The sequence below is a fragment of the Leptodactylus fuscus genome, unplaced genomic scaffold (assembly GCF_031893055.1).
Source record: "Leptodactylus fuscus isolate aLepFus1 unplaced genomic scaffold, aLepFus1.hap2 HAP2_SCAFFOLD_99, whole genome shotgun sequence".
Lineage (NCBI taxonomy): Eukaryota > Metazoa > Chordata > Amphibia > Anura > Leptodactylidae > Leptodactylus > Leptodactylus fuscus.
The window spans coordinates 71,213-94,817 of record NW_027441045.1 but is presented as its reverse complement, the minus strand read 5'-3'; the positions used below and the strand labels follow the sequence as shown (position 1 = coordinate 94,817).

General features: G+C 52.2%; 25 non-coding genes and 3 pseudogenes across 25 annotated transcripts; all 28 read left to right on the top strand.

Moving 5' to 3' along the window:
• Window positions 1-550: 550 nt before the first annotated feature.
• Window positions 551-669, top strand: LOC142189521 (5S ribosomal RNA). Its single transcript, XR_012713595.1, has one exon. It is a non-coding gene; the product is annotated as a 5S ribosomal RNA (ribosomal RNA).
• A 714-nt stretch (window positions 670-1,383) lies between these two features.
• Window positions 1,384-1,502, top strand: LOC142189219 (5S ribosomal RNA). Its single transcript, XR_012713405.1, has one exon. It is a non-coding gene; the product is annotated as a 5S ribosomal RNA (ribosomal RNA).
• Window positions 1,503-2,216: 714 nt separating this feature from the next.
• On the top strand, window positions 2,217-2,335 carry LOC142189509 (5S ribosomal RNA). The gene has a single exon (XR_012713594.1). It is a non-coding gene; the product is annotated as a 5S ribosomal RNA (ribosomal RNA).
• Window positions 2,336-3,049: 714 nt separating this feature from the next.
• Window positions 3,050-3,168, top strand: LOC142189497 (5S ribosomal RNA). Its single transcript, XR_012713593.1, has one exon. It is a non-coding gene; the product is annotated as a 5S ribosomal RNA (ribosomal RNA).
• A 714-nt stretch (window positions 3,169-3,882) lies between these two features.
• Window positions 3,883-4,001, top strand: LOC142189486 (5S ribosomal RNA). The gene has a single exon (XR_012713592.1). It is a non-coding gene; the product is annotated as a 5S ribosomal RNA (ribosomal RNA).
• Window positions 4,002-4,715: 714 nt separating this feature from the next.
• Window positions 4,716-4,834, top strand: LOC142189303 (5S ribosomal RNA). Its single transcript, XR_012713484.1, has one exon. It is a non-coding gene; the product is annotated as a 5S ribosomal RNA (ribosomal RNA).
• A 714-nt stretch (window positions 4,835-5,548) lies between these two features.
• On the top strand, window positions 5,549-5,667 carry LOC142189474 (5S ribosomal RNA). Its single transcript, XR_012713591.1, has one exon. It is a non-coding gene; the product is annotated as a 5S ribosomal RNA (ribosomal RNA).
• Window positions 5,668-6,381: 714 nt separating this feature from the next.
• Window positions 6,382-6,500, top strand: LOC142189461 (5S ribosomal RNA). Its single transcript, XR_012713590.1, has one exon. It is a non-coding gene; the product is annotated as a 5S ribosomal RNA (ribosomal RNA).
• A 714-nt stretch (window positions 6,501-7,214) lies between these two features.
• On the top strand, window positions 7,215-7,333 carry LOC142189259 (5S ribosomal RNA). The gene has a single exon (XR_012713443.1). It is a non-coding gene; the product is annotated as a 5S ribosomal RNA (ribosomal RNA).
• Window positions 7,334-8,048: 715 nt separating this feature from the next.
• Window positions 8,049-8,167, top strand: LOC142189252 (5S ribosomal RNA). The gene has a single exon (XR_012713436.1). It is a non-coding gene; the product is annotated as a 5S ribosomal RNA (ribosomal RNA).
• A 714-nt stretch (window positions 8,168-8,881) lies between these two features.
• LOC142189449 (5S ribosomal RNA) lies at window positions 8,882-9,000 on the top strand. Its single transcript, XR_012713589.1, has one exon. It is a non-coding gene; the product is annotated as a 5S ribosomal RNA (ribosomal RNA).
• Window positions 9,001-9,714: 714 nt separating this feature from the next.
• On the top strand, window positions 9,715-9,833 carry LOC142189223 (5S ribosomal RNA). The gene has a single exon (XR_012713409.1). It is a non-coding gene; the product is annotated as a 5S ribosomal RNA (ribosomal RNA).
• Window positions 9,834-10,547: 714 nt separating this feature from the next.
• On the top strand, window positions 10,548-10,656 carry LOC142189425 (5S ribosomal RNA; annotated as a pseudogene).
• A 714-nt stretch (window positions 10,657-11,370) lies between these two features.
• Window positions 11,371-11,489, top strand: LOC142189438 (5S ribosomal RNA). Its single transcript, XR_012713588.1, has one exon. It is a non-coding gene; the product is annotated as a 5S ribosomal RNA (ribosomal RNA).
• A 714-nt stretch (window positions 11,490-12,203) lies between these two features.
• LOC142189426 (5S ribosomal RNA) lies at window positions 12,204-12,322 on the top strand. The gene has a single exon (XR_012713587.1). It is a non-coding gene; the product is annotated as a 5S ribosomal RNA (ribosomal RNA).
• Window positions 12,323-13,037: 715 nt separating this feature from the next.
• LOC142189347 (5S ribosomal RNA) lies at window positions 13,038-13,156 on the top strand. Its single transcript, XR_012713524.1, has one exon. It is a non-coding gene; the product is annotated as a 5S ribosomal RNA (ribosomal RNA).
• Window positions 13,157-13,870: 714 nt separating this feature from the next.
• On the top strand, window positions 13,871-13,979 carry LOC142189528 (5S ribosomal RNA; annotated as a pseudogene).
• Window positions 13,980-14,693: 714 nt separating this feature from the next.
• LOC142189312 (5S ribosomal RNA) lies at window positions 14,694-14,812 on the top strand. The gene has a single exon (XR_012713491.1). It is a non-coding gene; the product is annotated as a 5S ribosomal RNA (ribosomal RNA).
• A 715-nt stretch (window positions 14,813-15,527) lies between these two features.
• Window positions 15,528-15,646, top strand: LOC142189290 (5S ribosomal RNA). Its single transcript, XR_012713472.1, has one exon. It is a non-coding gene; the product is annotated as a 5S ribosomal RNA (ribosomal RNA).
• Window positions 15,647-16,360: 714 nt separating this feature from the next.
• On the top strand, window positions 16,361-16,479 carry LOC142189413 (5S ribosomal RNA). The gene has a single exon (XR_012713585.1). It is a non-coding gene; the product is annotated as a 5S ribosomal RNA (ribosomal RNA).
• Window positions 16,480-17,193: 714 nt separating this feature from the next.
• LOC142189212 (5S ribosomal RNA) lies at window positions 17,194-17,312 on the top strand. The gene has a single exon (XR_012713399.1). It is a non-coding gene; the product is annotated as a 5S ribosomal RNA (ribosomal RNA).
• A 714-nt stretch (window positions 17,313-18,026) lies between these two features.
• On the top strand, window positions 18,027-18,145 carry LOC142189248 (5S ribosomal RNA). Its single transcript, XR_012713432.1, has one exon. It is a non-coding gene; the product is annotated as a 5S ribosomal RNA (ribosomal RNA).
• Window positions 18,146-18,859: 714 nt separating this feature from the next.
• LOC142189402 (5S ribosomal RNA) lies at window positions 18,860-18,978 on the top strand. The gene has a single exon (XR_012713577.1). It is a non-coding gene; the product is annotated as a 5S ribosomal RNA (ribosomal RNA).
• Window positions 18,979-19,692: 714 nt separating this feature from the next.
• Window positions 19,693-19,801, top strand: LOC142189409 (5S ribosomal RNA; annotated as a pseudogene).
• A 715-nt stretch (window positions 19,802-20,516) lies between these two features.
• On the top strand, window positions 20,517-20,635 carry LOC142189391 (5S ribosomal RNA). The gene has a single exon (XR_012713566.1). It is a non-coding gene; the product is annotated as a 5S ribosomal RNA (ribosomal RNA).
• Window positions 20,636-21,349: 714 nt separating this feature from the next.
• LOC142189239 (5S ribosomal RNA) lies at window positions 21,350-21,468 on the top strand. The gene has a single exon (XR_012713424.1). It is a non-coding gene; the product is annotated as a 5S ribosomal RNA (ribosomal RNA).
• Window positions 21,469-22,182: 714 nt separating this feature from the next.
• Window positions 22,183-22,301, top strand: LOC142189380 (5S ribosomal RNA). Its single transcript, XR_012713555.1, has one exon. It is a non-coding gene; the product is annotated as a 5S ribosomal RNA (ribosomal RNA).
• A 714-nt stretch (window positions 22,302-23,015) lies between these two features.
• Window positions 23,016-23,134, top strand: LOC142189368 (5S ribosomal RNA). Its single transcript, XR_012713544.1, has one exon. It is a non-coding gene; the product is annotated as a 5S ribosomal RNA (ribosomal RNA).
• Window positions 23,135-23,605: the final 471 nt, after the last annotated feature.

Here is a 23,605-nt window from a genome sequence, read left to right as displayed (position 1 = left end):
CAGCCGCAGCGGGCGTGGTGGCCACCAGCGTTGTGGCTTTTTACTTTTAATAATAGCAGGCTTCATTTCCATAGTATCTGGGCCTCCCGCCGGGCTGGAAGCCATAGCTAGTAACCTGCAGACCAATTTACAGGGCAACACAGGCTGAACATCTTTGCAGACAACGCGCCCTAAGAAAAGAGAAGCTGACTGAAAAGCAGCTTCGCTTCCAGGCACGGGCAACCATCTCAACTTCTTCCTTAGCCGACTCCTGGACAATGGGCTCTGGTCCAGCTTGCTCTTTCTTTCACCCCCGGGATGGTTTCTTAGCCCTGCGCAGACCTTGCGCCCAGCCCTTTTGAAAGAGGGCGGCTGCGGCCTGTGACTGGTTGCTGAACAACACCTGTGGGTATAAGGGCCGCCCCCAGCTCTTGCACTGCTCCTGTTGGAGTATGAAGTTCCCTTAAGAGAAGGCAAAAAGTGAAGAAGAAGGTCTAGCGTGAAGTAGTGCAAAGAGCTGCCAGCAGCCAGGCTGCAAAGTAGAAGAGGAGTAAGTGAGAAGCCTGTCTCTGCCTACGGCCACACCACCCTGAACACGCCCGATCTCGTCTGATCTCGGAAGCTAAGCAGGGTCGGGCCTGGTTAGTACTTGGATGGGAGACCGCCTGGGAATACCAGGTGCTGTAGGCTTTTGCTTTTCCTCACTTCCACCAGCAGGGGTCACTCTCCTCTATGCCATTTTTACATTCACTTTTTACACTGCACACTTGCTTCTTTTACATTCGCTTTCTCTCTTGCACTCTTTAGGCCTTGCAAAATCCTAGTATTCTCAGTCTTACCGCTATCACTCTTAGCAGCCGCAGCGGGCGTGGTGGCCACCAGCGTTGTGGCTTTTTACTTTTAATAATAGCAGGCTTCATTTCCATAGTATCTGGGCCTCCCGCCGGGCTGGAAGCCATAGCTAGTAACCTGCAGACCAATTTACAGGGCAACACAGGCTGAACATCTTTGCAGACAACGTGCCCTAAGAAAAGAGAAGCTGACTGAAAAGCAGCTTCGCTTCCAGGCACGGGCAACCATCTCAACTTCTTCCTTAGCCGACTCCTGGACAATGGGCTCTGGTCCAGCTTGCTCTTTCTTTCACCCCCGGGATGGTTTCTTAGCCCTGCGCAGACCTTGCGCCCAGCCCTTTTGAAAGAGGGCGGCTGCGGCCTGTGACTGGTTGCTGAACAACACCTGTGGGTATAAGGGCCGCCCCCAGCTCTTGCACTGCTCCTGTTGGAGTATGAAGTTCCCTTAAGAGAAGGCAAAAAGTGAAGAAAAAGGTCTAGCGTGAAGTAGTGCAAAGAGCTGCCAGCAGCCAGGCTGCAAAGTAGAAGAGGAGTAAGTGAGAAATTTGTCTCCGCCTACGGCCACACCACCCTGAACACGCCCGATCTCGTCTGATCTCGGAAGCTAAACAGGGTCGGGCCTGGTTAGTACTTGGATGGGAGACCGCCTGGGAATACCAGGTGCTGTAGGCTTTTGCTTTTCCTCACTTCCACCAGCAGGGGTCACTCTCCTCTATGCCATTTTTACATTCACTTTTTACACTGCACACTTGCTTCTTTTACATTCGCTTTCTCTCTTGCACTCTTTAGGCCTTGCAAAATCCTAGTATTCTCAGTCTTACCGCTATCACTCTTAGCAGCCGCAGCGGGCGTGGTGGCCACCAGCGTTGTGGCTTTTTACTTTTAATAATAGCAGGCTTCATTTCCATAGTATCTGGGCCTCCCGCCGGGCTGGAAGCCATAGCTAGTAACCTGCAGACCAATTTACAGGGCAACACAGGCTGAACATCTTTGCAGACAACGTGCCCTAAGAAAAGAGAAGCTGACTGAAAAGCAGCTTCGCTTCCAGGCACGGGCAACCATCTCAACTTCTTCCTTAGCCGACTCCTGGACAATGGGCTCTGGTCCAGCTTGCTCTTTCTTTCACCCCCGGGATGGTTTCTTAGCCCTGCGCAGACCTTGCGCCCAGCCCTTTTGAAAGAGGGCGGCTGCGGCCTGTGACTGGTTGCTGAACAACACCTGTGGGTATAAGGGCCGCCCCCAGCTCTTGCACTGCTCCTGTTGGAGTATGAAGTTCCCTTAAGAGAAGGCAAAAAGTGAAGAAAAAGGTCTAGCGTGAAGTAGTGCAAAGAGCTGCCAGCAGCCAGGCTGCAAAGTAGAAGAGGAGTAAGTGAGAAATTTGTCTCCGCCTACGGCCACACCACCCTGAACACGCCCGATCTCGTCTGATCTCGGAAGCTAAGCAGGGTCGGGCCTGGTTAGTACTTGGATGGGAGACCGCCTGGGAATACCAGGTGCTGTAGGCTTTTGCTTTTCCTCACTTCCACCAGCAGGGGTCACTCTCCTCTATGCCATTTTTACATTCACTTTTTACACTGCACACTTGCTTCTTTTACATTCGCTTTCTCTCTTGCACTCTTTAGGCCTTGCAAAATCCTAGTATTCTCAGTCTTACCGCTATCACTCTTAGCAGCCGCAGCGGGCGTGGTGGCCACCAGCGTTGTGGCTTTTTACTTTTAATAATAGCAGGCTTCATTTCCATAGTATCTGGGCCTCCCGCCGGGCTGGAAGCCATAGCTAGTAACCTGCAGACCAATTTACAGGGCAACACAGGCTGAACATCTTTGCAGACAACGTGCCCTAAGAAAAGAGAAGCTGACTGAAAAGCAGCTTCGCTTCCAGGCACGGGCAACCATCTCAACTTCTTCCTTAGCCGACTCCTGGACAATGGGCTCTGGTCCAGCTTGCTCTTTCTTTCACCCCCGGGATGGTTTCTTAGCCCTGCGCAGACCTTGCGCCCAGCCCTTTTGAAAGAGGGCGGCTGCGGCCTGTGACTGGTTGCTGAACAACACCTGTGGGTATAAGGGCCGCCCCCAGCTCTTGCACTGCTCCTGTTGGAGTATGAAGTTCCCTTAAGAGAAGGCAAAAAGTGAAGAAAAAGGTCTAGCGTGAAGTAGTGCAAAGAGCTGCCAGCAGCCAGGCTGCAAAGTAGAAGAGGAGTAAGTGAGAAGCCTGTCTCCGCCTACGGCCACACCACCCTGAACACGCCCGATCTCGTCTGATCTCGGAAGCTAAGCAGGGTCGGGCCTGGTTAGTACTTGGATGGGAGACCGCCTGGGAATACCAGGTGCTGTAGGCTTTTGCTTTTCCTCACTTCCACCAGCAGGGGTCACTCTCCTCTATGCCATTTTTACATTCACTTTTTACACTGCACACTTGCTTCTTTTACATTCGCTTTCTCTCTTGCACTCTTTAGGCCTTGCAAAATCCTAGTATTCTCAGTCTTACCGCTATCACTCTTAGCAGCCGCAGCGGGCGTGGTGGCCACCAGCGTTGTGGCTTTTTACTTTTAATAATAGCAGGCTTCATTTCCATAGTATCTGGGCCTCCCGCCGGGCTGGAAGCCATAGCTAGTAACCTGCAGACCAATTTACAGGGCAACACAGGCTGAACATCTTTGCAGACAACGTGCCCTAAGAAAAGAGAAGCTGACTGAAAAGCAGCTTCGCTTCCAGGCACGGGCAACCATCTCAACTTCTTCCTTAGCCGACTCCTGGACAATGGGCTCTGGTCCAGCTTGCTCTTTCTTTCACCCCCGGGATGGTTTCTTAGCCCTGCGCAGACCTTGCGCCCAGCCCTTTTGAAAGAGGGCGGCTGCGGCCTGTGACTGGTTGCTGAACAACACCTGTGGGTATAAGGGCCGCCCCCAGCTCTTGCACTGCTCCTGTTGGAGTATGAAGTTCCCTTAAGAGAAGGCAAAAAGTGAAGAAAAAGGTCTAGCGTGAAGTAGTGCAAAGAGCTGCCAGCAGCCAGGCTGCAAAGTAGAAGAGGAGTAAGTGAGAAGCCTGTCTCCGCCTACGGCCACACCACCCTGAACACGCCCGATCTCGTCTGATCTCGGAAGCTAAGCAGGGTCGGGCCTGGTTAGTACTTGGATGGGAGACCGCCTGGGAATACCAGGTGCTGTAGGCTTTTGCTTTTCCTCACTTCCACCAGCAGGGGTCACTCTCCTCTATGCCATTTTTACATTCACTTTTTACACTGCACACTTGCTTCTTTTACATTCGCTTTCTCTCTTGCACTCTTTAGGCCTTGCAAAATCCTAGTATTCTCAGTCTTACCGCTATCACTCTTAGCAGCCGCAGCGGGCGTGGTGGCCACCAGCGTTGTGGCTTTTTACTTTTAATAATAGCAGGCTTCATTTCCATAGTATCTGGGCCTCCCGCCGGGCTGGAAGCCATAGCTAGTAACCTGCAGACCAATTTACAGGGCAACACAGGCTGAACATCTTTGCAGACAACGTGCCCTAAGAAAAGAGAAGCTGACTGAAAAGCAGCTTCGCTTCCAGGCACGGGCAACCATCTCAACTTCTTCCTTAGCCGACTCCTGGACAATGGGCTCTGGTCCAGCTTGCTCTTTCTTTCACCCCCGGGATGGTTTCTTAGCCCTGCGCAGACCTTGCGCCCAGCCCTTTTGAAAGAGGGCGGCTGCGGCCTGTGACTGGTTGCTGAACAACACCTGTGGGTATAAGGGCCGCCCCCAGCTCTTGCACTGCTCCTGTTGGAGTATGAAGTTCCCTTAAGAGAAGGCAAAAAGTGAAGAAAAAGGTCTAGCGTGAAGTAGTGCAAAGAGCTGCCAGCAGCCAGGCTGCAAAGTAGAAGAGGAGTAAGTGAGAAGCCTGTCTCCGCCTACGGCCACACCACCCTGAACACGCCCGATCTCGTCTGATCTCGGAAGCTAAGCAGGGTCGGGCCTGGTTAGTCCTTGGATGGGAGACCGCCTGGGAATACCAGGTGCTGTAGGCTTTTGCTTTTCCTCACTTCCACCAGCAGGGGTCACTCTCCTCTATGCCATTTTTACATTCACTTTTTACACTGCACACTTGCTTCTTTTACATTCGCTTTCTCTCTTGCACTCTTTAGGCCTTGCAAAATCCTAGTATTCTCAGTCTTACCGCTATCACTCTTAGCAGCCGCAGCGGGCGTGGTGGCCACCAGCGTTGTGGCTTTTTACTTTTAATAATAGCAGGCTTCATTTCCATAGTATCTGGGCCTCCCGCCGGGCTGGAAGCCATAGCTAGTAACCTGCAGACCAATTTACAGGGCAACACAGGCTGAACATCTTTGCAGACAACGTGCCCTAAGAAAAGAGAAGCTGACTGAAAAGCAGCTTCGCTTCCAGGCACGGGCAACCATCTCAACTTCTTCCTTAGCCGACTCCTGGACAATGGGCTCTGGTCCAGCTTGCTCTTTCTTTCACCCCCGGGATGGTTTCTTAGCCCTGCGCAGACCTTGCGCCCAGCCCTTTTGAAAGAGGGCGGCTGCGGCCTGTGACTGGTTGCTGAACAACACCTGTGGGTATAAGGGCCGCCCCCAGCTCTTGCACTGCTCCTGTTGGAGTATGAAGTTCCCTTAAGAGAAGGCAAAAAGTGAAGAAAAAGGTCTAGCGTGAAGTAGTGCAAAGGGCTGCCAGCAGCCAGGCTGCAAAGTAGAAGAGGAGTAAGTGAGAAGCCTGTCTCTGCCTACGGCCACACCACCCTGAACACGCCCGATCTCGTCTGATCTCGGAAGCTAAGCAGGGTCGGGCCTGGTTAGTACTTGGATGGGAGACCGCCTGGGAATACCAGGTGCTGTAGGCTTTTGCTTTTCCTCACTTCCACCAGCAGGGGTCACTCTCCTCTATGCCATTTTTACATTCACTTTTTACACTGCACACTTGCTTCTTTTACATTCGCTTTCTCTCTTGCACTCTTTAGGCCTTGCAAAATCCTAGTATTCTCAGTCTTACCGCTATCACTCTTAGCAGCCGCAGCGGGCGTGGTGGCCACCAGCGTTGTGGCTTTTTACTTTTAATAATAGCAGGCTTCATTTCCATAGTATCTGGGCCTCCCGCCGGGCTGGAAGCCATAGCTAGTAACCTGCAGACCAATTTACAGGGCAACACAGGCTGAACATCTTTGCAGACAACGTGCCCTAAGAAAAGAGAAGCTGACTGAAAAGCAGCTTCGCTTCCAGGCACGGGCAACCATCTCAACTTCTTCCTTAGCCGACTCCTGGACAATGGGCTCTGGTCCAGCTTGCTCTTTCTTTCACCCCCGGGATGGTTTCTTAGCCCTGCGCAGACCTTGCGCCCAGCCCTTTTGAAAGAGGGCGGCTGCGGCCTGTGACTGGTTGCTGAACAACACCTGTGGGTATAAGGGCCGCCCCCAGCTCTTGCACTGCTCCTGTTGGAGTATGAAGTTCCCTTAAGAGAAGGCAAAAAGTGAAGAAAAAGGTCTAGCGTGAAGTAGTGCAAAGAGCTGCCAGCAGCCAGGCTGCAAAGTAGAAGAGGAGTAAGTGAGAAGCCTGTCTCCGCCTACGGCCACACCACCCTGAACACGCCCGATCTCGTCTGATCTCGGAAGCTAAGCAGGGTCGGGCCTGGTTAGTACTTGGATGGGAGACCGCCTGGGAATACCAGGTGCTGTAGGCTTTTGCTTTTCCTCACTTCCACCAGCAGGGGTCACTCTCCTCTATGCCATTTTTACATTCACTTTTTACACTGCACACTTGCTTCTTTTACATTCGCTTTCTCTCTTGCACTCTTTAGGCCTTGCAAAATCCTAGTATTCTCAGTCTTACCGCTATCACTCTTAGCAGCCGCAGCGGGCGTGGTGGCCACCAGCGTTGTGGCTTTTTACTTTTAATAATAGCAGGCTTCATTTCCATAGTATCTGGGCCTCCCGCCGGGCTGGAAGCCATAGCTAGTAACCTGCAGACCAATTTACAGGGCAACACAGGCTGAACATCTTTGCAGACAACGTGCTCTAAGAAAAGAGAAGCTGACTGAAAAGCAGCTTCGCTTCCAGGCACGGGCAACCATCTCAACTTCTTCCTTAGCCGACTCCTGGACAATGGGCTCTGGTCCAGCTTGCTCTTTCTTTCACCCCGGGGATGGTTTCTTAGCCCTGCGCAGACCTTGCGCCCAGCCCTTTTGAAAGAGGGCGGCTGCGGCCTGTGACTGGTTGCTGAACAACACCTGTGGGTATAAGGGCCGCCCCCAGCTCTTGCACTGCTCCTGTTGGAGTATGAAGTTCCCTTAAGAGAAGGCAAAAAGTGAAGAAAAAGGTCTAGCGTGAAGTAGTGCAAAGGGCTGCCAGCAGCCAGGCTGCAAAGTAGAAGAGGAGTAAGTGAGAAGCCTGTCTCTGCCTATGGCCACACCACCCTGAACACGCCCGATCTCGTCTGATCTCGGAAGCTAAGCAGGGTCGGGCCTGGTTAGTACTTGAATGGGAGACCGCCTGGGAATACCAGGTGCTGTAGGCTTTTGCTTTTCCTCACTTCCACCAGCAGGGGTCACTCTCCTCTATGCCATTTTTACATTCACTTTTTACACTGCACACTTGCTTCTTTTACATTCGCTTTCTCTCTTGCACTCTTTAGGCCTTGCAAAATCCTAGTATTCTCAGTCTTACCGCTATCACTCTTAGCAGCCGCAGCGGGCGTGGTGGCCACCAGCGTTGTGGCTTTTTTCTTTTAATAATAGCAGGCTTCATTTCCATAGTATCTGGGCCTCCCGCCGGGCTGGAAGCCATAGCTAGTAACCTGCAGACCAATTTACAGGGCAACACAGGCTGAACATCTTTGCAGACAACGCGCCCTAAGAAAAGAGAAGCTGACTGAAAAGCAGCTTCGCTTCCAGGCACGGGCAACCATCTCAACTTCTTCCTTAGCCGACTACTGGACAATGGGCTCTGGTCCAGCTTGCTCTTTCTTTCACCCCCGGGATGGTTTCTTAGCCCTGCGCAGACCTTGCGCCCAGCCCTTTTGAAAGAGGGCGGCTGCGGCCTGTGACTGGTTGCTGAACAACACCTGTGGGTATAAGGGCCGCCCCCCAGCTCTTGCACTGCTCCTGTTGGAGTATGAAGTTCCCTTAAGAGAAGGCAAAAAGTGAAGAAGAAGGTCTAGCGTGAAGTAGTGCAAAGAGCTGCCAGCAGCCAGGCTGCAAAGTAGAAGAGGAGTAAGTGAGAAGCCTGTCTCTGCCTACGGCCACACCACCCTGAACACGCCCGATCTTGTCTGATCTCGGAAGCTAAGCAGGGTTGGGCCTGGTTAGTACTTGGATGGGAGACCGCCTGGGAATACCAGGTGCTGTAGGCTTTTGCTTTTCCTCACTTCCACCAGCAGGGGTCACTCTCCTCTATGCCATTTTTACATTCACTTTTTACACTGCACACTTGCTTCTTTTACATTCGCTTTCTCTCTTGCACTCTTTAGGCCTTGCAAAATCCTAGTATTCTCAGTCTTACCGCTATCACTCTTAGCAGCCGCAGCGGGCGTGGTGGCCACCAGCGTTGTGGCTTTTTACTTTTAATAATAGCAGGCTTCATTTCCATAGTATCTGGGCCTCCCGCCGGGCTGGAAGCCATAGCTAGTAACCTGCAGACCAATTTACAGGGCAACACAGGCTGAACATCTTTGCAGACAACGTGCCCTAAGAAAAGAGAAGCTGACTGAAAAGCAGCTTCGCTTCCAGGCACGGGCAACCATCTCAACTTCTTCCTTAGCCGACTCCTGGACAATGGGCTCTGGTCCAGCTTGCTCTTTCTTTCACCCCCGGGATGGTTTCTTAGCCCTGCGCAGACCTTGCGCCCAGCCCTTTTGAAAGAGGGCGGCTGCGGCCTGTGACTGGTTGCTGAACAACACCTGTGGGTATAAGGGCCGCCCCCAGCTCTTGCACTGCTCCTGTTGGAGTATGAAGTTCCCTTAAGAGAAGGCAAAAAGTGAAGAAAAAGGTCTAGCGTGAAGTAGTGCAAAGGGCTGCCAGCAGCCAGGCTGCAAAGTAGAAGAGGAGTAAGTGAGAAGCCTGTCTCTGCCTACGGCCACACCACCCTGAACACGCCCGATCTCGTCTGATCTCGGAAGCTAAGCAGGGTCGGGCCTGGTTAGTACTTGGATGGGAGACCGCCTGGGAATACCAGGTGCTGTAGGCTTTTGCTTTTCCTCACTTCCACCAGCAGGGGTCACTCTCCTCTATGCCATTTTTACATTCACTTTTTACACTGCACACTTGCTTCTTTTACATTCGCTTTCTCTCTTGCACTCTTTAGGCCTTGCAAAATCCTAGTATTCTCAGTCTTACCGCTATCACTCTTAGCAGCCGCAGCGGGCGTGGTGGCCACCAGCGTTGTGGCTTTTTACTTTTAATAATAGCAGGCTTCATTTCCATAGTATCTGGGCCTCCCGCCGGGCTGGAAGCCATAGCTAGTAACCTGCAGACCAATTTACAGGGCAACACAGGCTGAACATCTTTGCAGACAACGCGCCCTAAGAAAAGAGAAGCTGACTGAAAAGCAGCTTCGCTTCCAGGCACGGGCAACCATCTCAACTTCTTCCTTAGCCGACTACTGGACAATGGGCTCTGGTCCAGCTTGCTCTTTCTTTCACCCCCGGGATGGTTTCTTAGCCCTGCGCAGACCTTGCGCCCAGCCCTTTTGAAAGAGGGCGGCTGCGGCCTGTGACTGGTTGCTGAACAACACCTGTGGGTATAAGGGCCGCCCCCAGCTCTTGCACTGCTCCTGTTGGAGTATGAAGTTCCCTTAAGAGAAGGCAAAAAGTGAAGAAGAAGGTCTAGCGTGAAGTAGTGCAAAGAGCTGCCAGCAGCCAGGCTGCAAAGTAGAAGAGGAGTAAGTGAGAAGCCTGTCTCTGCCTACGGCCACACCACCCTGAACATGCCCGATCTCGTCTGATCTCGGAAGCTAAGCAGGGTCGGGCCTGGTTAGTACTTGGATGGGAGACCGCCTGGGAATACCAGGTGCTGTAGGCTTTTGCTTTTCCTCACTTCCACCAGCAGGGGTCACTCTCCTCTATGCCATTTTTACATTCACTTTTTACACTGCACACTTGCTTCTTTTACATTCGCTTTCTCTCTTGCACTCTTTAGGCCTTGCAAAATCCTAGTATTCTCAGTCTTACCGCTATCACTCTTAGCAGCCGCAGCGGGCGTGGTGGCCACCAGCGTTGTGGCTTTTTACTTTTAATAATAGCAGGCTTCATTTCCATAGTATCTGGGCCTCCCGCCGGGCTGGAAGCCATAGCTAGTAACCTGCAGACCAATTTACAGGGCAACACAGGCTGAACATCTTTGCAGACAAAGTGCCCTAAGAAAAGAGAAGCTGACTGAAAAGCAGCTTCGCTTCCAGGCACGGGCAACCATCTCAACTTCTTCCTCAGCCGACTCCTGGACAATGGGCTCTGGTCCAGCTTGCTCTTTCTTTCACCCCCGGGATGGTTTCTTAGCCCTGCGCAGACCTTGCGCCCAGCCCTTTTGAAAGAGGGCGGCTGCGGCCTGTGACTGGTTGCTGAACAACACCTGTGGGTATAAGGGCCGCCCCCAGCTCTTGCACTGCTCCTGTTGGAGTATGAAGTTCCCTTAAGAAAAGGCAAAAAGTGAAGAAAAAGGTCTAGCGTGAAGTAGTGCAAAGGGCTGCCAGCAGCCAGGCTGCAAAGTAGAAGAGGAGTAAGTGAGAAGCCTGTCTCTGCCTACGGCCACACCACCCTGAACACGCCTGATCTCGGAAGCTAAGCAGGGTCGGGCCTGGTTAGTACTTGGATGGGAGACCGCCTGGGAATACCAGGTGCTGTAGGCTTTTGCTTTTCCTCACTTCCACCAGCAGGGGTCACTCTCCTCTATGCCATTTTTACATTCACTTTTTACACTGCACACTTGCTTCTTTTACATTCGCTTTCTCTCTTGCACTCTTTAGGCCTTGCAAAATCCTAGTATTCTCAGTCTTACCGCTATCACTCTTAGCAGCCGCAGCGGGCGTGGTGGCCACCAGCGTTGTGGCTTTTTACTTTTAATAATAGCAGGCTTCATTTCCATAGTATCTGGGCCTCCCGCCGGGCTGGAAGCCATAGCTAGTAACCTGCAGACCAATTTACAGGGCAACACAGGCTGAACATCTTTGCAGACAACGCGCCCTAAGAAAAGAGAAGCTGACTGAAAAGCAGCTTCGCTTCCAGGCACGGGCAACCATCTCAACTTCTTCCTTAGCCGACTCCTGGACAATGGGCTCTGGTCCAGCTTGCTCTTTCTTTCACCCCCGGGATGGTTTCTTAGCCCTGCGCAGACCTTGCGCCCAGCCCTTTTGAAAGAGGGCGGCTGCGGCCTGTGACTGGTTGCTGAACAACACCTGTGGGTATAAGGGCCGCCCCCAGCTCTTGCACTGCTCCTGTTGGAGTATGAAGTTCCCTTAAGAGAAGGCAAAAAGTGAAGAAAAAGGTCTAGCGTGAAGTAGTGCAAAGAGCTGCCAGCAGCCAGGCTGCAAAGTAGAAGAGGAGTAAGTGAGAAGTTTGTCTCCGCCTACGGCCACACCACCCTGAACACGCCCGATCTCGTCTGATCTCGGAAGCTAAGCAGGGTCGGGCCTGGTTAGTACTTGGATGGGAGACCGCCTGGGAATACCAGGTGCTGTAGGCTTTTGCTTTTCCTCACTTCCACCAGCAGGGGTCACTCTCCTCTATGCCATTTTTACATTCACTTTTTACACTGCACACTTGCTTCTTTTACATTCGCTTTCTCTCTTGCACTCTTTAGGCCTTGCAAAATCCTAGTATTCTCAGTCTTACCGCTATCACTCTTAGCAGCCGCAGCGGGCGTGGTGGCCACCAGCGTTGTGGCTTTTTTCTTTTAATAATAGCAGGCTTCATTTCCATAGTATCTGGGCCTCCCGCCGGGCTGGAAGCCATAGCTAGTAACCTGCAGACCAATTTACAGGGCAACACAGGCTGAACATCTTTGCAGACAACGCGCCCTAAGAAAAGAGAAGCTGACTGAAAAGCAGCTTCGCTTCCAGGCACGGGCAACCATCTCAACTTCTTCCTTAGCCGACTACTGGACAATGGGCTCTGGTCCAGCTTGCTCTTTCTTTCACCCCCGGGATGGTTTCTTAGCCCTGCGCAGACCTTGCGCCCAGCCCTTTTGAAAGAGGGCGGCTCCGGCCTGTGACTGGTTGCTGAACAACACCTGTGGGTATAAGGGCTGCCCCCAGCTCTTGCACTGCTCCTGTTGGAGTATGAAGTTCCCTTAAGAGAAGGCAAAAAGTGAAGAAAAAGTTCTAGCGTGAAGTAGTGCAAAGGGCTGCCAGCAGCCAGGCTGCAAAGTAGAAGAGGAGTAAGTGAGAAGCCTGTCTCTGCCTACGGCCACACCACCCTGAACACGCCCGATCTCGTCTGATCTCGGAAGCTAAGCAGGGTCGGGCCTGGTTAGTACTTGGATGGGAGACCGCCTGGGAATACCAGGTGCTGTAGGCTTTTGCTTTTCCTCACTTCCACCAGCAGGGGTCACTCTCCTCTATGCCATTTTTACATTCACTTTTTACACTGCACACTTGCTTCTTTTACATTCGCTTTCTCTCTTGCACTCTTTAGGCCTTGCAAAATCCTAGTATTCTCAGTCTTACCGCTATCACTCTTAGCAGCCGCAGCGGGCGTGGTGGCCACCAGCGTTGTGGCTTTTTACTTTTAATAATAGCAGGCTTCATTTCCATAGTATCTGGGCCTCCCGCCGGGCTGGAAGCCATAGCTAGTAACCTGCAGACCAATTTACAGGGCAACACAGGCTGAACATCTTTGCAGACAACGCGCCCTAAGAAAAGAGAAGCTGACTGAAAAGCAGCTTCGCTTCCAGGCACGGGCAACCATCTCAACTTCTTCCTTAGCCGACTACTGGACAATGGGCTCTGGTCCAGCTTGCTCTTTCTTTCACCCCCGGGATGGTTTCTTAGCCCTGCGCAGACCTTGCGCCCAGCCCTTTTGAAAGAGGGCGGCTGCGGCCTGTGACTGGTTGCTGAACAACACCTGTGGGTATAAGGGCCGCCCCCCAGCTCTTGCACTGCTCCTGTTGGAGTATGAAGTTCCCTTAAGAGAAGGCAAAAAGTGAAGAAGAAGGTCTAGCGTGAAGTAGTGCAAAGAGCTGCCAGCAGCCAGGCTGCAAAGTAGAAGAGGAGTAAGTGAGAAGCCTGTCTCTGCCTACGGCCACACCACCCTGAACATGCCCGATCTCGTCTGATCTCGTAAGCTAAGCAGGGTTGGGCCTGGTTAGTACTTGGATGGGAGACCGCCTGGGAATACCAGGTGCTGTAGGCTTTTGCTTTTCCTCACTTCCACCAGCAGGGGTCACTCTCCTCTATGCCATTTTTACATTCACTTTTTACACTGCACACTTGCTTCTTTTACATTCGCTTTCTCTCTTGCACTCTTTAGGCCTTGCAAAATCCTAGTATTCTCAGTCTTACCGCTATCACTCTTAGCAGCCGCAGCGGGCGTGGTGGCCACCAGCGTTGTGGCTTTTTACTTTTAATAATAGCAGGCTTCATTTCCATAGTATCTGGGCCTCCCGCCGGGCTGGAAGCCATAGCTAGTAACCTGCAGACCAATTTACAGGGCAACACAGGCTGAACATCTTTGCAGACAACGTGCCCTAAGAAAAGAGAAGCTGACTGAAAAGCAGCTTCGCTTCCAGGCACGGGCAACCATCTCAACTTTTTCCTTAGCCGACTCCTGGACAATGGGCTCTGGTCCAGCTTGCTCTTTCTTTCACCCCCGGGATGGTTTCTTAGCCCTGCGCAGACCTTGCGCCCAGCCCTTTTGAAAGAGGGCGGCTGCGGCCTGTGACTGGTTGCTGAACAACACCTGTGGGTATAAGGGCCGCCCCCAGCTGTTGCACTGCTCCTGTTGGAGTATGAAGTTCCCTTAAGAGAAGGCAAAAAGTGAAGAAAAAGGTCTAGCGTGAAGTAGTGCAAAGGGCTGCCAGCAGCCAGGCTGCAAAATAGAAGAGGAGTAAGTGAGAAGCCTGTCTCTGCCTACGGCCACACCACCCTGAACACGCCCGATCTCGTAAGCTAAGCAGGGTCGGGCCTGGTTAGTACTTGTATGGGAGACCGCCTGGGAATACCAGGTGATGTAGGCTTTTGCTTTTCCTCACTTCCACCAGCAGGGGTCACTCTCCTCTATGCCATTTTTACATTCACTTTTTACACTGCACACTTGCTTCTTTTACATTCGCTTTCTCTCTTGCACTCTTTAGGCCTTGCAAAATCCTAGTATTCTCAGTCTTACCGCTATCACTCTTAGCAGCCGCAGCGGGCGTGGTGGCCACCAGCGTTGTGGCTTTTTACTTTTAATAATAGCAGGCTTCATTTCCATAGTATCTGGGCCTCCCGCCGGGCTGGAAGCCATAGCTAGTAACCTGCAGACCAATTTACAGGGCAACACAGGCTGAACATCTTTGCAGACAACGTGCCCTAAGAAAAGAGAAGCTGACTGAAAAGCAGCTTCGCTTCCAGGCACGGGCAACCATCTTAACTTCTTCCTTAGCCGACTCCTGGACAATGGGCTCTGGTCCAGCTTGCTCTTTCTTTCACCCCCGGGATGGTTTCTTAGCCCTGCGCAGACCTTGCGCCCAGCCCTTTTGAAAGAGGGCGGCTGCGGCCTGTGACTGGTTGCTGAACAACACCTGTGGGTATAAGGGCCGCCCCCAGCTCTTGCACTGCTCCTGTTGGAGTATGAAGTTCCCTTAAGAGAAGGCAAAAAGTGAAGAAAAAGGTCTAGCGTGAAGTAGTGCAAAGAGCTGCCAGCAGCCAGGCTGCAAAGTAGAAGAGGAGTAAGTGAGAAGCCTGTCTCTGCCTACGGCCACACCACCCTGAACACGCCCGATCTCGTCTGATCTCGGAAGCTAAGCAGGGTTGTGCCTGGTTAGTACTTGGATGGGAGACCGCCTGGGAATACCAGGTGCTGTAGGCTTTTGCTTTTCCTCACTTCCACCAGCAGGGGTCACTCTCCTCTGTGCCATTTTTACATTCACTTTTTACACTGCACACTTGCTTCTTTTACATTCGCTTTCTCTCTTGCACTCTTTAGGCCTTGCAAAATCCTAGTATTCTCAGTCTTACCGCTATCACTCTTAGCAGCCGCAGCGGGCGTGGTGGCCACCAGCATTGTGGCTTTTTACTTTTAATAATAGCAGGCTTCATTTCCATATTATCTGGGCCTCCAGCCGGGCTGGAAGCCATAGCTAGTAACCTGCAGACCAATTTACAGGGCAACACAGGCTGAACATCTTTGCAGACAACGCGCCCTAAGAAAAGAGAAGCTGACTGAAAAGCAGCTTCGCTTCCAGGCACGGGCAACCATCTCAACTTCTTCCTTAGCCGACTCCTGGACAATGGGCTCTGGTCCAGCTTGCTCTTTCTTTCACCCCCGGGATGGTTTCTTAGCCCTGCGCAGACCTTGCGCCCAGCCCTTTTGAAAGAGGGCGGCTGCGGCCTGTGACTGGTTGCTGAACAACACCTGTGGGTATAAGGGCCGCCCCCCAGCTCTTGCACTGCTCCTGTTGGAGTATGAAGTTCCCTTAAGAGAAGGCAAAAAGTGAAGAAGAAGGTCTAGCGTGAAGTAGTGCAAAGAGCTGCCAGCAGCCAGGCTGCAAAGTAGAAGAGGAGTAAGTGAGAATCCTGTCTCTGCCTACGGCCACACCACCCTGAACACGCCCGATCTTGTCTGATCTCGGAAGCTAAGCAGGGTCGGGCCTGGTTAGTACTTGGATGGGAGACCGCCTGGGAATACCAGGTGCTGTAGGCTTTTGCTTTTCCTCACTTCCACCAGCAGGGGTCACTCTCCTCTATGCCATTTTTACATTCACTTTTTACACTGCACACTTGCTTCTTTTACATTCGCTTTCTCTCTTGCACTCTTTAGGCCTTGCAAAATCCTAGTATTCTCAGTCTTACCGCTATCACTCTTAGCAGCCGCAGCGGGCGTGGTGGCCACCAGCGTTGTGGCTTTTTTCTTTTAATAATAGCAGGCTTCATTTCCATAGTATCTGGGCCTCCCGCCGGGCTGGAAGCCATAGCTAGTAACCTGCAGACCAATTTACAGGGCAACACAGGCTGAACATCTTTGCAGACAACGCGCCCTAAGAAAAGAGAAGCTGACTGAAAAGCAGCTTCGCTTCCAGGCACGGGCAACCATCTCAACTTCTTCCTTAGCCGACTACTGGACAATGGGCTCTGGTCCAGCTTGCTCTTTCTTTCACCCCCGGGATGGTTTCTTAGCCCTGCGCAGACCTTGCGCCCAGCCCTTTTGAAAGAGGGCGGCTGCGGCCTGTGACTGGTTGCTGAACAACACCTGGGGGTATAAGGGCCGCCCCCAGCTCTTGCACTGCTCCTGTTGGAGTATGAAGTTCCCTTAAGAGAAGGCAAAAAGTGAAGAAAAAGGTCTAGCGTGAAGTAGTGCAAAGGGCTGCCAGCAGCCAGGCTGCAAAGTAGAAGAGGAGTAAGTGAAAAGCCTGTCTCTGCCTACGGCCACACCACCCTGAACACGCCCGATCTCGTCTGATCTCGGAAGCTAAGCAGGGTCGGGCCTGGTTAGTACTTGGATGGGAGACCGCCTGGGAATACCAGGTGCTGTAGGCTTTTGCTTTTCCTCACTTCCACCAGCAGGGGTCACTCTCCTCTATGCCATTTTTACATTCACTTTTTACACTGCACACTTGCTTCTTTTACATTCGCTTTCTCTCTTGCACTCTTTAGGCCTTGCAAAATCCTAGTATTCTCAGTCTTACCGCTATCACTCTTAGCAGCCGCAGCGGGCGTGGTGGCCACCAGCGTTGTGGCTTTTTACTTTTAATAATAGCAGGCTTCATTTCCATAGTATCTGGGCCTCCCGCCGGGCTGGAAGCCATAGCTAGTAACCTGCAGACCAATTTACAGGGCAACACAGGCTGAACATCTTTGCAGACAACGCGCCCTAAGAAAAGAGAAGCTGACTGAAAAGCAGCTTCGCTTCCAGGCACGGGCAACCATCTCAACTTCTTCCTTAGCCGACTCCTGGACAATGGGCTCTGGTCCAGCTTGCTCTTTCTTTCACCCCCGGGATGGTTTCTTAGCCCTGCGCAGACCTTGCGCCCAGCCCTTTTGAAAGAGGGCGGCTGCGGCCTGTGACTGGTTGCTGAACAACACCTGTGGGTATAAGGGCCGCCCCCAGCTCTTGCACTGCTCCTGTTGGAGTATGAAGTTCCCTTAAGAGAAGGCAAAAAGTGAAGAAAAAGGTCTAGCGTGAAGTAGTGCAAAGGGCTGCCAGCAGCCAGGCTGCAAAGTAGAAGAGGAGTAAGTGAGAAGTCTGTCTCTGCCTATGGCCACACCACCCTGAACACGCCCGATCTCGTCTGATCTCGGAAGCTAAGCAGGGTCGGGCCTGGTTAGTACTTGGATGGGAGACCGCCTGGGAATACCAGGTGCTGTAGGCTTTTGCTTTTCCTCACTTCCACCAGCAGGGGTCACTCTCCTCTATGCCATTTTTACATTCACTTTTTACACTGCACACTTGCTTCTTTTACATTCGCTTTCTCTCTTGCACTCTTTAGGCCTTGCAAAATCCTAGTATTCTCAGTCTTACCGCTATCACTCTTAGCAGCCGCAGCGGGCGTGGTGGCCACCAGCGTTGTGGCTTTTTTCTTTTAATAATAGCAGGCTTCATTTCCATAGTATCTGGGCCTCCCGCCGGGCTGGAAGCCATAGCTAGTAACCTGCAGACCAATTTACAGGGCAACACAGGCTGAACATCTTTGCAGACAACGTGCCCTAAGAAAAGAGAAGCTGACTGAAAAGCAGCTGCGCTTCCAGGCACGGGCAACCATCTCAACTTCTTCCTTAGCCGACTCCTGGACAATGGGCTCTGGTCCAGCTTGCTCTTTCTTTCACCCCCTGGATGGTTTCTTAGCCCTGCGCAGACCTTGCGCCCAGCCCTTTTGAAAGAGGGCGGCTGCGGCCTGTGACTGGTTGCTGAACAACACCTGTGGGTATAAGGGCCGCCCCCAGCTCTTGCACTGCTCCTGTTGGAGTATGAAGTTCCCTTAAGAGAAGGCAAAAAGTGAAGAAAAAGGTCTAGCGTGAAGTAGTGCAAAGAGCTGCCAGCAGCCAGGCTGCAAAGTAGAAGAGGAGTAAGTGAGAAGTTTGTCTCCGCCTACGGCCACATCACCCTGAACACGCCCGATCTCGTCTGATCTCGGAAGCTAAGCAGGGTCGGGCCTGGTTAGTACTTGGATGGGAGACCGCCTGGGAATACCAGGTGCTGTAGGCTTTTGCTTTTCCTCACTTCCACCAGCAGGGGTCACTCTCCTCTATGCCATTTTTACATTCACTTTTTACACTGCACACTTGCTTCTTTTACATTCGCTTTCTCTCTTGCACTCTTTAGGCCTTGCAAAATCCTAGTATTCTCAGTCTTACCGCTATCACTCTTAGCAGCCGCAGCGGGCGTGGTGGCCACCAGCGTTGTGGCTTTTTACTTTTAATAATAGCAGGCTTCATTTCCATAGTATCTGGGCCTCCCGCCGGGCTGGAAGCCATAGCTAGTAACCTGCAGACCAATTTACAGGGCAACACAGGCTGAACATCTTTGCAGACAACGTGCCCTAAGAAAAGAGAAGCTGACTGAAAAGCAGCTTCGCTTCCAGGCACGGGCAACCATCTCAACTTCTTCCTTAGCCGACTCCTGGACAATGGGCTCTGGTCCAGCTTGCTCTTTCTTTCACCCCCGGGATGGTTTCTTAGCCCTGCGCAGACCTTGCGCCCAGCCCTTTTGAAAGAGGGCGGCTGCGGCCTGTGACTGGTTGCTGAACAACACCTGTGGGTATAAGGGCCGCCCCCAGCTCTTGCACTGCTCCTGTTGGAGTATGAAGTTCCCTTAAGAGAAGGCAAAAAGTGAAGAAAAAGGTCTAGCGTGAAGTAGTGCAAAGGGCTGCCAGCAGCCAGGCTGCAAAGTAGAAGAGGAGTAAGTGAGAAGCCTGTCTCTGCCTACGGCCACACCACCCTGAACACGCCCGATCTCGTCTGATCTCGGAAGCTAAGCAGGGTCGGGCCTGGTTAGTACTTGGATGGGAGACCGCCTGGGAATACCAGGTGCTGTAGGCTTTTGCTTTTCCTCACTTCCACCAGCAGGGGTCACTCTCCTCTATGCCATTTTTACATTCACTTTTTACACTGCACACTTGCTTCTTTTACATTCGCTTTCTCTCTTGCACTCTTTAGGCCTTGCAAAATCCTAGTATTCTCAGTCTTACCGCTATCACTCTTAGCAGCCGCAGCGGGCGTGGTGGCCACCAGCGTTGTGGCTTTTTACTTTTAATAATAGCAGGCTTCATTTCCATAGTATCTGGGCCTCCCGCCGGGCTGGAAGCCATAGCTAGTAACCTGCAGACCAATTTACAGGGCAACACAGGCTGAACATCTTTGCAGACAACGTGCCCTAAGAAAAGAGAAGCTGACTGAAAAGCAGCTTCGCTTCCAGGCACGGGCAACCATCTCAACTTCTTCCTTAGCCGACTCCTGGACAATGGGCTCTGGTCCAGCTTGCTCTTTCTTTCACCCCCGGGATGGTTTCTTAGCCCTGCGCAGACCTTGCGCCCAGCCCTTTTGAAAGAGGGCGGCTGCGGCCTGTGACTGGTTGCTGAACAACACCTGTGGGTATAAGGGCCGCCCCCAGCTCTTGCACTGCTCCTGTTGGAGTATGAAGTTCCCTTAAGAGAAGGCAAAAAGTGAAGAAAAAGGTCTAGCGTGAAGTAGTGCAAAGGGCTGCCAGCAGCCAGGCTGCAAAGTAGAAGAGGAGTAAGTGAGAAGCCTGTCTCTGCCTACGGCCACACCACCCTGAACACGCCCGATCTCGGAAGCTAAGCAGGGTTGGGCCTGGTTAGTACTTGGATGGGAGACCGCCTGGGAATACCAGGTGCTGTAGGCTTTTGCTTTTCCTCACTTCCACCAGCAGGGGTCACTCTCCTCTATGCCATTTTTACATTCACTTTTTACACTGCACACTTGCTTCTTTTACATTCGCTTTCTCTCTTGCACTCTTTAGGCCTTGCAAAATCCTAGTATTCTCAGTCTTACCGCTATCACTCTTAGCAGCCGCAGCGGGCGTGGTGGCCACCAGCGTTGTGGCTTTTTACTTTTAATAATAGCAGGCTTCATTTCCATAGTATCTGGGCCTCCCGCCAGGCTGGAAGCCATAGCTAGTAACCTGCAGACCAATTTACAGGGCAACACAGGCTGAACATCTTTGCAGACAACGCGCCCTAAGAAAAGAGAAGCTGACTGAAAAGCAGCTTCGCTTCCAGGCACGGGCAACCATCTCAACTTCTTCCTTAGCCGACTACTGGACAATGGGCTCTGGTCCAGCTTGCTCTTTCTTTCACCCCCGGGATGGTTTCTTAGCCCTGCGCAGACCTTGCGCCCAGCCCTTTTGAAAGAGGGCGGCTGCGGCCTGTGACTGGTTGCTGAACAACACCTGTGGGTATAAGGGCCGCCCCCCAGCTCTTGCACTGCTCCTGTTGGAGTATGAAGTTCCCTTAAGAGAAGGCAAAAAGTGAAGAAGAAGGTCTAGCGTGAAGTAGTGCAAAGAGCTGCCAGCAGCCAGGCTGCAAAGTAGAAGAGGAGTAAGTGAGAAGCCTGTCTCTGCCTACGGCCACACCACCCTGAACACGCCCGATCTCGTCTGATCTCGGAAGCTAAGCAGGGTCGGGCCTGGTTAGTACTTGGATGGGAGACCGCCTGGGAATACCAGGTGCTGTAGGCTTTTGCTTTTCCTCACTTCCACCAGCAGGGGTCACTCTCCTCTATGCCATTTTTACATTCACTTTTTACACTGCACACTTGCTTCTTTTACATTCGCTTTCTCTCTTGCACTCTTTAGGCCTTGCAAAATCCTAGTATTCTCAGTCTTACCGCTATCACTCTTAGCAGCCGCAGCGGGCGTGGTGGCCACCAGCGTTGTGGCTTTTTACTTTTAATAATAGCAGGCTTCATTTCCATAGTATCTGGGCCTCCCGCCGGGCTGGAAGCCATAGCTAGTAACCTGCAGACCAATTTACAGGGCAACACAGGCTGAACATCTTTGCAGACAAAGTGCCCTAAGAAAAGAGAAGCTGACTGAAAAGCAGCTTCGCTTCCAGGCACGGGCAACCATCTCAACTTCTTCCTTAGCCGACTACTGGACAATGGGCTCTGGTCCAGCTTGCTCTTTCTTTCACCCCCGGGATGGTTTCTTAGCCCTGCGCAGACCTTGCGCCCAGCCCTTTTGAAAGAGGGCGGCTGCGGCCTGTGACTGGTTGCTGAACAACACCTGTGGGTATAAGGGCCGCCCCCAGCTCTTGCACTGCTCCTGTTGGAGTATGAAGTTCCCTTAAGAGAAGGCAAAAAGTGAAGAAAAAGGTCTAGCGTGAAGTAGTGCAAAGAGCTGCCAGCAGCCAGGCTGCAAAGTAGAAGAGGAGTAAGTGAGAAGTTTGTCTCCGCCTACGGCCACACCACCCTGAACACGCCTGATCTCGTCTGATCTCGGAAGCTAAGCAGGGTCGGGCCTGGTTAGTACTTGGATGGGAGACCGCCTGGGAATACCAGGTGCTGTAGGCTTTTGCTTTTCCTCACTTCCACCAGCAGGGGTCACTCTCCTCTATGCCATTTTTACATTCACTTTTTACACTGCACACTTGCTTCTTTTACATTCGCTTTCTCTCTTGCACTCTTTAGGCCTTGCAAAATCCTAGTATTCTCAGTCTTACCGCTATCACTCTTAGCAGCCGCAGCGGGCGTGGTGGCCACCAGCGTTGTGGCTTTTTACTTTTAATAATAGCAGGCTTCATTTCCATAGTATCTGGGCCTCCCGCCGGGCTGGAAGCCATAGCTAGTAACCTGCAGACCAATTTACAGGGCAACACAGGCTGAACATCTTTGCAGACAAAGTGCCCTAAGAAAAGAGAAGCTGACTGAAAAGCAGCTTCGCTTCCAGGCACGGGCAACCATCTCAACTTCTTCCTCAGCCGACTCCTGGACAATGGGCTCTGGTCCAGCTTGCTCTTTCTTTCACCCCCGGGATGGTTTCTTAGCCCTGCGCAGACCTTGCGCCCAGCCCTTTTGAAAGAGGGCGGCTGCGGCCTGTGACTGGTTGTTGAACAACACCTGTGGGTATAAGGGCCGCCCCCAGCTCTTGCACTGCTCCTGTTGGAGTATGAAGTTCCCTTAAGAGAAGGTAAAAAGTGAAGAAAAAGGTCTATCGTGAAGTAGTGCAAAGAGCTGCCAGCAGCCAGGCTGCAAAGTAGAAGAGGAGTAAGTGAGAAGCCTGTCTCTGCCTACGGCCACACCACCCTGAACACGCCCGATCTCGTCTGATCTCGGAAGCTAAGCAGGGTCGGGCCTGGTTAGTACTTGGATGGGAGACCGCCTGGGAATACCAGGTGCTGTAGGCTTTTGCTTTTCCTCACTTCCACCAGCAGGGGTCACTCTCCTCTATGCCATTTTTACATTCACTTTTTACACTGCACACTTGCTTCTTTTACATTCGCTTTCTCTCTTGCACTCTTTAGGCCTTGCAAAATCCTAGTATTCTCAGTCTTACCGCTATCACTCTTAGCAGCCGCAGCGGGCGTGGTGGCCACCAGCGTTGTGGCTTTTTACTTTTAATAATAGCAGGCTTCATTTCCATAGTATCTGGGCCTCCCGCCGGGCTGGAAGCCATAGCTAGTAACCTGCAGACCAATTTACAGGGCAACACAGGCTGAACATCTTTGCAGACAACGCGCCCTAAGAAAAGAGAAGCTGACTGAAAAGCAGCTTCGCTTCCAGGCACGGGCAACCATCTCAACTTCTTCCTTAGCCGACTCCTGGACAATGGGCTCTGGTCCAGCTTGCTCTTTCTTTCACCCCCGGGATGGTTTCTTAGCCCTGCGCAGACCTTGCGCCCAGCCCTTTTGAAAGAGGGCGGCTGCGGCCTGTGACTGGTTGCTGAACAACACCTGTGGGTATAAGGGCCGCCCCCAGCTCTTGCACTGCTCCTGTTGGAGTATGAAGTTCCCTTAAGAGAAGGCAAAAAGTGAAGAAAAAGGTCTAGCGTGAAGTAGTGCAAAGAGCTGCCAGCAGCCAGGCTGCAAAGTAGAAGAGGAGTAAGTGAGAAGTTTGTCTCCGCCTACGGCCACACCACCCTGAACACGCCCGATCTCGTCTGATCTCGGAAGCTAAGCAGGGTCGGGCCTGGTTAGTACTTGGATGGGAGACCGCCTGGGAATACCAGGTGCTGTAGGCTTTTGCTTTTCCTCACTTCCACCAGCAGGGGTCACTCTCCTCTATGCCATTTTTACATTCACTTTTTACACTGCACACTTGCTTCTTTTACATTCGCTTTCTCTCTTGCACTCTTTAGGCCTTGCAAAATCCTAGTATTCTCAGTCTTACCGCTATCACTCTTAGCAGCCGCAGCGGGCGTGGTGGCCACCGGCGTTGTGGCTTTTTTCTTTTAATAATAGCAGGCTTCATTTCCATAGTATCTGGGCCTCCCGCCGGGCTGGAAGCCATAGCTAGTAACCTGCAGACCAATTTACAGGGCAACACAGGCTGAACATCTTTGCAGACAACGCGCCCTAAGAAAAGAGAAGCTGACTGAAAAGCAGCTTCGCTTCCAGGCACGGGCAACCATCTCAACTTCTTCCTTAGCCGACTACTGGACAATGGGCTCTGGTCCAGCTTGCTCTTTCTTTCACCCCCGGGATGGTTTCTT